Raw genomic sequence first — 6,757 nt, 5'->3', positions numbered from 1 at the left:
AAGCCATCGTACCATGTTTTGGCCTTTCCACTAACCAGGAGTGGGAACACCTGAGCCACTTCCTCTTATTTCGACAAGCCGCTCTCCAGAAAAAATAGGCCATAGTCCCACAACCACACTTTTGTATCTTCAAGACCTGTAAAAGTCAAAAAACCCGACCAAATCTTGCTTAGCAGCACTTGCTCTTTGAAACTCGTATCACCGCAACAACGTCTTTGACTTCACTGAGAAGCAATCAGTAGCTCCTCAGTGGGGGCACTACTGATGGAAAGGGGGAAAAAACCCTACACACTCCAAACTCGCCTCTCTATAGCCCATGGATAAACCCTCACCCCTAACCACAAAGAAACTCACACACATGCACACTTTCTGCCAACCTTCACAGCACAGACTCACCTTCGAGCATTCTCAGTTGTACATGTTCGCACATAAACACCTCAACATAATCGTCTTGACAGTACACCATCATACACAACCATACCTACACCAAATAGGTAAACACACAATCCCTTGGAGGCAACACAAGGCTGGACCACACACAGAATAGCTCACTCATTCTCTCCCTCCCTCTCTACACACACACATACACAAAACCTGGAGCCAACGCTACCACAGGCGTGGGGCACGAGGCGTGATAGACGAGATGATTGATGGCAAACTCAACATAAAAAGTAATCCTACCGTACTGTGAACTCACTTATCCATAGCACAAAAAAAAACAACAGTCCCCGTACAATGGTGGCGGCTTCTCTGATTGATCTCCTTCTTCACCCTCGGCCTCTCGACATACCCTTGGCCTTCAACTGCCCTTATAGATGGTGGCCATCAGCTCCTCAATACCGTGCTCTGCAACCCATACTCACTGTCGAATCCACTGCATATGGCCAACTCTTTCACATATTTTCCTCCCCCTTGTCATCCCCAGGTAGCGCTGGCTCCTCTCTCTTCTCTATAGCATGCAACCCACGAATGACCCTGCCTCCTTATGGTGCCATCACCCTTCTCAAGCAACCTCCTCAGCCATGTCTTTGCACACTTTTCACCCTGTAGCTCGTGTGGCGCCCTCAATATTCTGCATCTCGGCCAGCCCGGACTCCCAACCCAACACACCTCAAGGTGGCCCTCCAGTGCTCACGGCCTAGCTGGCTGCAATAGCGCCATCTGTCTCCTGCCCTCTGTCGCTCTCTCTCGCTCTTGCTCTAGGCCAACCTTCTAGCAGCCCTGCACCCTTTCAGCCCCCCGCTTCTCCTTGGCCTTCTTTTTCTCCTACGTGTCCCCCCTCCCATGCAACTAGTGGTCCTCTCCTTTCATGCACTCCCCACCTGGCCCACTACCATGCAACCCAACAGGCGGCTTTTCTTTTCTGTGGAAACCCATGCTCACCTGATGCAGACCAGCCGACTCCCTACAGATGGCACTCCTCCTTACTGACAGCTCAGCCCGCCATGCACCTCCTGATGGCACCACCACCTTGCAAAACTCCTCTCCTTCCACCTGCAGTCGCATCCTCTCTCATACAGCGCTTTTTTTCTATACTAACTCCAAGCTTTAGTTTAGTAAAAAAATCCATGTGTGGCATACTTTTCCACGCCATCAATGGGCCATTTGAATCGATTACATTAAAAAATGGGTGTTTAGCTTTCTTTTGCACTGCTCGCCTGCTGACACGCTTCACCACGGTAAGGAAAACTTCTCTTCCTATCTCATTGGGACTTTGCACCACACCAAGAGTGATATGACTGCTCTATCATCCACTTTGAGAGTCGCCAAATAATGACTTTCAAGCTCGCAAAAAACTTTGAACTCGCCCAGCTTTAGCACCCGTTCTGCATACACCATAGCACCACCACTTAGGGCTTCAATATGCTAAATCCCTCTCAGTGTAGATGTTTGACCTGTTATGTGTCACATATGACAAACACATTATCTTAGCACCACAAATGACCTATACAATGCCGCATTGGGCATACACATCCTAGCAGTAGAGTGTCTTGCATGTCCTGCAGACTCTAAATCAGAATCCCATACCATAAACCTCATAGCATCTGTATCCAGAACCCCTTGTCCCGCTCCCAACCTTGTGATATCAACATTTTCTCATGTCACCTGTCATAGCAAGTAACACTTACAGTTTTGACTACAGAGTGCTCCATCTCTGTGTACCTGTCTCCTAGCTGCATCAAACACCTACTCAAGGTCCTTGTCATTTGTCTGCAAACTACTATGCCTGGGCTTCTTGCACTTCCATTGGCCGACCACCATCTTCAACTGTACCAAAGTTGTTGGGAGATTTGTATTCGAAAGGTGATCCGAGAAGGCACTGGGCCCCTCGATGTGAGAGGTGCGAGAAAAAGCGTTGCAGTAGACACAATTAATGGGAATAGACCTTAAAACAGACAGTTTACCTTAAACCAAATAATCAACAGTATCCCTGTTTTAATCAAATATTAATGGAAGAGTTTATGCTCCTTACAAGGATTGTCCTGGTTTGATCCAGGTGCTAATCAAGAAAATCAAAATTGAACCACCTTGTACTGCCTTCAACCTCTTCCCACGATGGCTTAGGAGCTTCGACTTCCAATGGCCTTAGGTGGTCTGATTTAGTTTAAGGCTACCGGCTTAATTCTGGGTTTCAACGGGCTTGGAGATTATGGCTTAGAGAGCTTAAGATTATGGTTATCAAGGCTAATTTTGGCTTAATGAGATTGGGGCTTTGGCTTAGGGCTCGTATGAAATCTTAGCTTAGAGTTTATGGTAATCCGAGCTTAAGCTTGGCTAATGAGATTAGGATTAGGCTTGGATTAGGAGTTTGATAAGGTTCGGCTTAATGAGAGCGAGATCTTTGACTTGGAGAGCTCGTATTTAACAAGGCTAATGACTTCCGAGATTAGGCTTAGAGAGCTTAGGAATATGGCTAATGAGTTTGAGAAGCTTTGGCCAGGCTTATATGAGAGATTAGAGATTATGGTCTTCAAGGCTTAAGATGGCTAATGAGAGCTTAATGAAATCAAGATCTTTGCTTAGCTTGGCCTAAGCGGGCTTATGATAATCCGAGAAGGTTTGGCTTAAGAGGGCGAGATCAAGCTTGGCTAATGAGAGCGAGATTAGGCTTAGCTTAGAGATTTTTGGATTAGGATGGCTTAAGACCTCTCATTTTCTTCCCTAGAGAGAAGGTGCTCAATGAGAAGAGGACAGGATAATATAAAACAAGAGAGAGTCCAAGAGAGCCCCCCCTTTTCCTTTATAGGTTGCTGGGCACTTTACCTTGCTAAAAATAGCCTACCCATTAGCGATGTCGCTAATGGGTAGCCACCCTATGACATGGCAGTGGTGGATCCTAACCAGCACAGAATTCGGCAACAGTAAAGCCAAAAAAGGGTGCATACGGCAGCTGAGTCTTTTTCGGTTCATAATCGGGCTCGTATGAGCAGTCCTCTGTCCTCCATGAGCGCGTCATCTCCTTGATGCAATGCTCTTCATTTTTATTTTCTTTTGGCTTCCCCCCCTTATTGAATTAGGGTGGCCATTAACCATGCCCTTTAATGGGGCAGCCAGTTTTATTGGGCGGCCATTCTTATTGCGAGCGGCCACTTTGCTCAAAAGCACTACATTTGGGCATAGATATCGACCAAGGCATTGCCTCCATGACATCATTTTTCAACATCCACTGACTAGCAATATCACCCTGAATTCTACAGTCCACTCTAGTGTGTTGAATGGCACCATAGCTTTCAAGATGCAAGTATAAGTGTTTGTCAAGGCAAGGAATTAGATATCTATAAAAATGCTTTCGTATCGGCCCACATTTGGTGTACATATCAGCACTGCACTGCATTAAGCCTGTATACTGGCCAACTCAAAAATACCTTGTTAATGGAGACGGGCCTTTTGTTGCCACCAATTTTGCTCTGACGGCTCCATTTCCCAGAATATGTTTGCAGCTCAAAACTTATTACATGAACTTGACTGATCAAGGTGACCAGGGCGGTTCGAAACTGACCCAGCGATACTTAAACTGGCCATATCTTGCCAACCAAAATCCCGATTGACAAAGTAAAAAGACCGAAATGCTCCTGGAAGTGAGCACTTCCGACCCATGCATTCCTGTCATCTTTGACCTTTTATCAGCAAGAGCTCAATCCGGTACGGATCTGCTACTAACTCAACCTAAAAGTGTCATAACTTCTTATCAGTAGCTCCGATTGACAAGCCATAAAGACAGGCATGTAGAGCCCTTCAAGTACTTCAACTTTGATTAATAAAATACCAGCTATGACCACTTCAAGAATACTCGTTGTTTAGCACTACCAAGACATCTTTTTGCCCTTAGAGCCTCACGTGGCACACTTTTAGCTTATAATTGTCTTGTTAGCAAGCCCTTATAATTGTTGAATAATCATGTAGGATTCAAATACACCTGATTGGCATCCCTTTGCTCATTTTCTTGTCATGGGAGCGGAGCAGCACGACAACGTCTTATTGGTGTAGATTCACCGATTTAGGCAACACCAATCACAAAATCATGATGCAGTGCCTGGCCACCAGTGTAGCTGGTATGATTTTGTTACCCGGGTAGATGTACATGCTGACAGATATTTGGATTTGGATTGGGAATTGATATACGATGTTTTTTCAATCGCGACAATATTTATGAAAGTGAACTTGAGATGGATGAGAATTTCTTATTGAATGATGAGTTTGACCAATGATATCCTGATTCATTAGGGTATGACATATATTGCTTATTCTAGTGGTATGGGACACTAGAATAGGTAGTATGTGGATGACAGCAAGCATAAGCAATGTTATAAATTTTTTCTTTTACTATGTGATAGTTTCGATACAAATGTCTAATCACTATTTTTGACAAGTATTGTTTTCAAATTTTTATCTCGCAACTGAGGACAGTTGCTTTCCAACAGAGAGGTATGTTATGGAATTGATATTTTACTATTTATTGTAGCTGACGGGTGGAAAAGGCTTAACCGAGCTAGGCTATTGCAAAAAGATATTATATTTTATGTATATTTGATTATTCAAGTGCTCTTTATGAGCTTTGGTCATTTATGACCGGCAGGTCAATTTGTACTCACTTTGACCATTTAAGAAATCTATAAAACAAATACGTGCAAGAGGGAAATGGTCACTCTTGCACGGGGGGAGACTGCACCCTGTGTCGGTGTTATTCTCCTCCTCCTCCCCCCTCTTCTCTCTCGTCACGTTGGCGTAGCCCTCCACTCTAGAAGGTGCGCCTGCATGTGCTCTCTCAATCTATCTTGCTCTTTGTCTGTTTCTACTTGTGTACAACTTGGATTATGTGTTGTGTGATTCGAGGTATGAAGATTTGTTCATTCCATGGCTTGTAGTATATTGTTTTTGCTAGTTTGCAGGGCTTGTGACGTTTCCATCTGTAGCATGCAGGGTCCTTTGTTGATGCATGGAAATTTTGAAAGCAAAGTAGCATGCAAACTTTGATCTCCCCACAAGATGGAGGGGCTTGGTATGGACAGGAATTAAGTAAAATATTTGCATTCTTCTAGTAGAATTGCTTGAAAAAAACCATCGATTGGTCATCAGGGAGGTCTTCTTCCGTAAGACCCTTTGGAAGCACACCCTCCATGCTAGATCATACTTCTTATGTAGCTCTTTGGTTGTATACCAAAACTTGGTTAGAAGAGGGTATGCAAAACTCAACACAAAGATTCTAAACTTCTCTTTACCACATGGATAACCTTGCCAATGCAAAGTCTAAAATTGTGTAGTACCAAAACTGTAAAGTATAAAATTTGGTACTGTAAAGTGCCTCAATTTATATGCTAACCTTCACTTCCCTATCGAGATTTAAATTTGTGTTCGGTTCCTAGCACATATACTTGCATGCATGCAATGACTCAATAAAAATTGCAGAGTTCTCAAGATACCATGCAAACACTTGCATGCATGCAATTTAACAAGAAGTTAAAAATGTTGAGCTCAAAACCTCAAAATCTTCAAATGACAATAGCTACCTTTCATGCAAAAAAAATCATGAAAGTGAGACAAAACAACAATGTACATATGCAAAGGAGGAACACCAACCCCTGGACTTTGTAGATGATCGAGTCTCATCCTCACCAAAAAGTGCTCCAAACTTAGCTGATTTCTCCACAGAGAAGTCCCCCCTGAAAGCTCTCGTGTTTGGGGTGTTCACGCACCGAGGATATTTTGTACTTGTGAAGGGGGATCTTGCATCCATGGTCATATGCTTCTTCCCCTTGTTTGGCCAAGCCTTGAAAACAGATTTCCTTACAGGCATCCTCATAGTTGCGATGGTGCAAAGTCAAAGACCTCGCTATCTGAACAATAGAATGAGAAATGTGCTGCCTATGAGAGAGATGCAAAGCCTTTGCTCAAAAAGGGTTGACAAAGGTGGTCTACGAGAGAGGTGTAGATGGGCTAAGATTTGTTGGGATGTGGAGGGCGTAGTGAGTGATGTGGGACGGAGAGCGGTAGTGGTCGCGTCACATGAGTGCAAATGTGCAACTCCCATCCATAATTGCACCTATGTTTTCTTTGAAACAAGTGGTGTTTCAAATTTTAATACATTTTTACTTTCAAGTTCCTACTCTCTATAAAAAAAAAGTTAATACATTCCCTCCTATAGTACTTAAATTTAGAGGACAAAAAAGGTTCGCATTAAAACAACATGGAAATATATAGAAGTACCAACTAGGTAGGAACAAAAAAAATCCTTTTTTTCTACCACCAATGCATGATT

This window comes from Adiantum capillus-veneris, chromosome 14 (assembly GCF_014529385.1).
Source record: "Adiantum capillus-veneris isolate H3 chromosome 14, ASM1452938v2, whole genome shotgun sequence".
NCBI classification, from domain to species: domain Eukaryota; kingdom Viridiplantae; phylum Streptophyta; class Polypodiopsida; order Polypodiales; family Pteridaceae; genus Adiantum; species Adiantum capillus-veneris.
The sequence above is the reverse complement of the archived record's forward strand: the minus strand, read 5'-3'. Positions refer to the sequence as shown.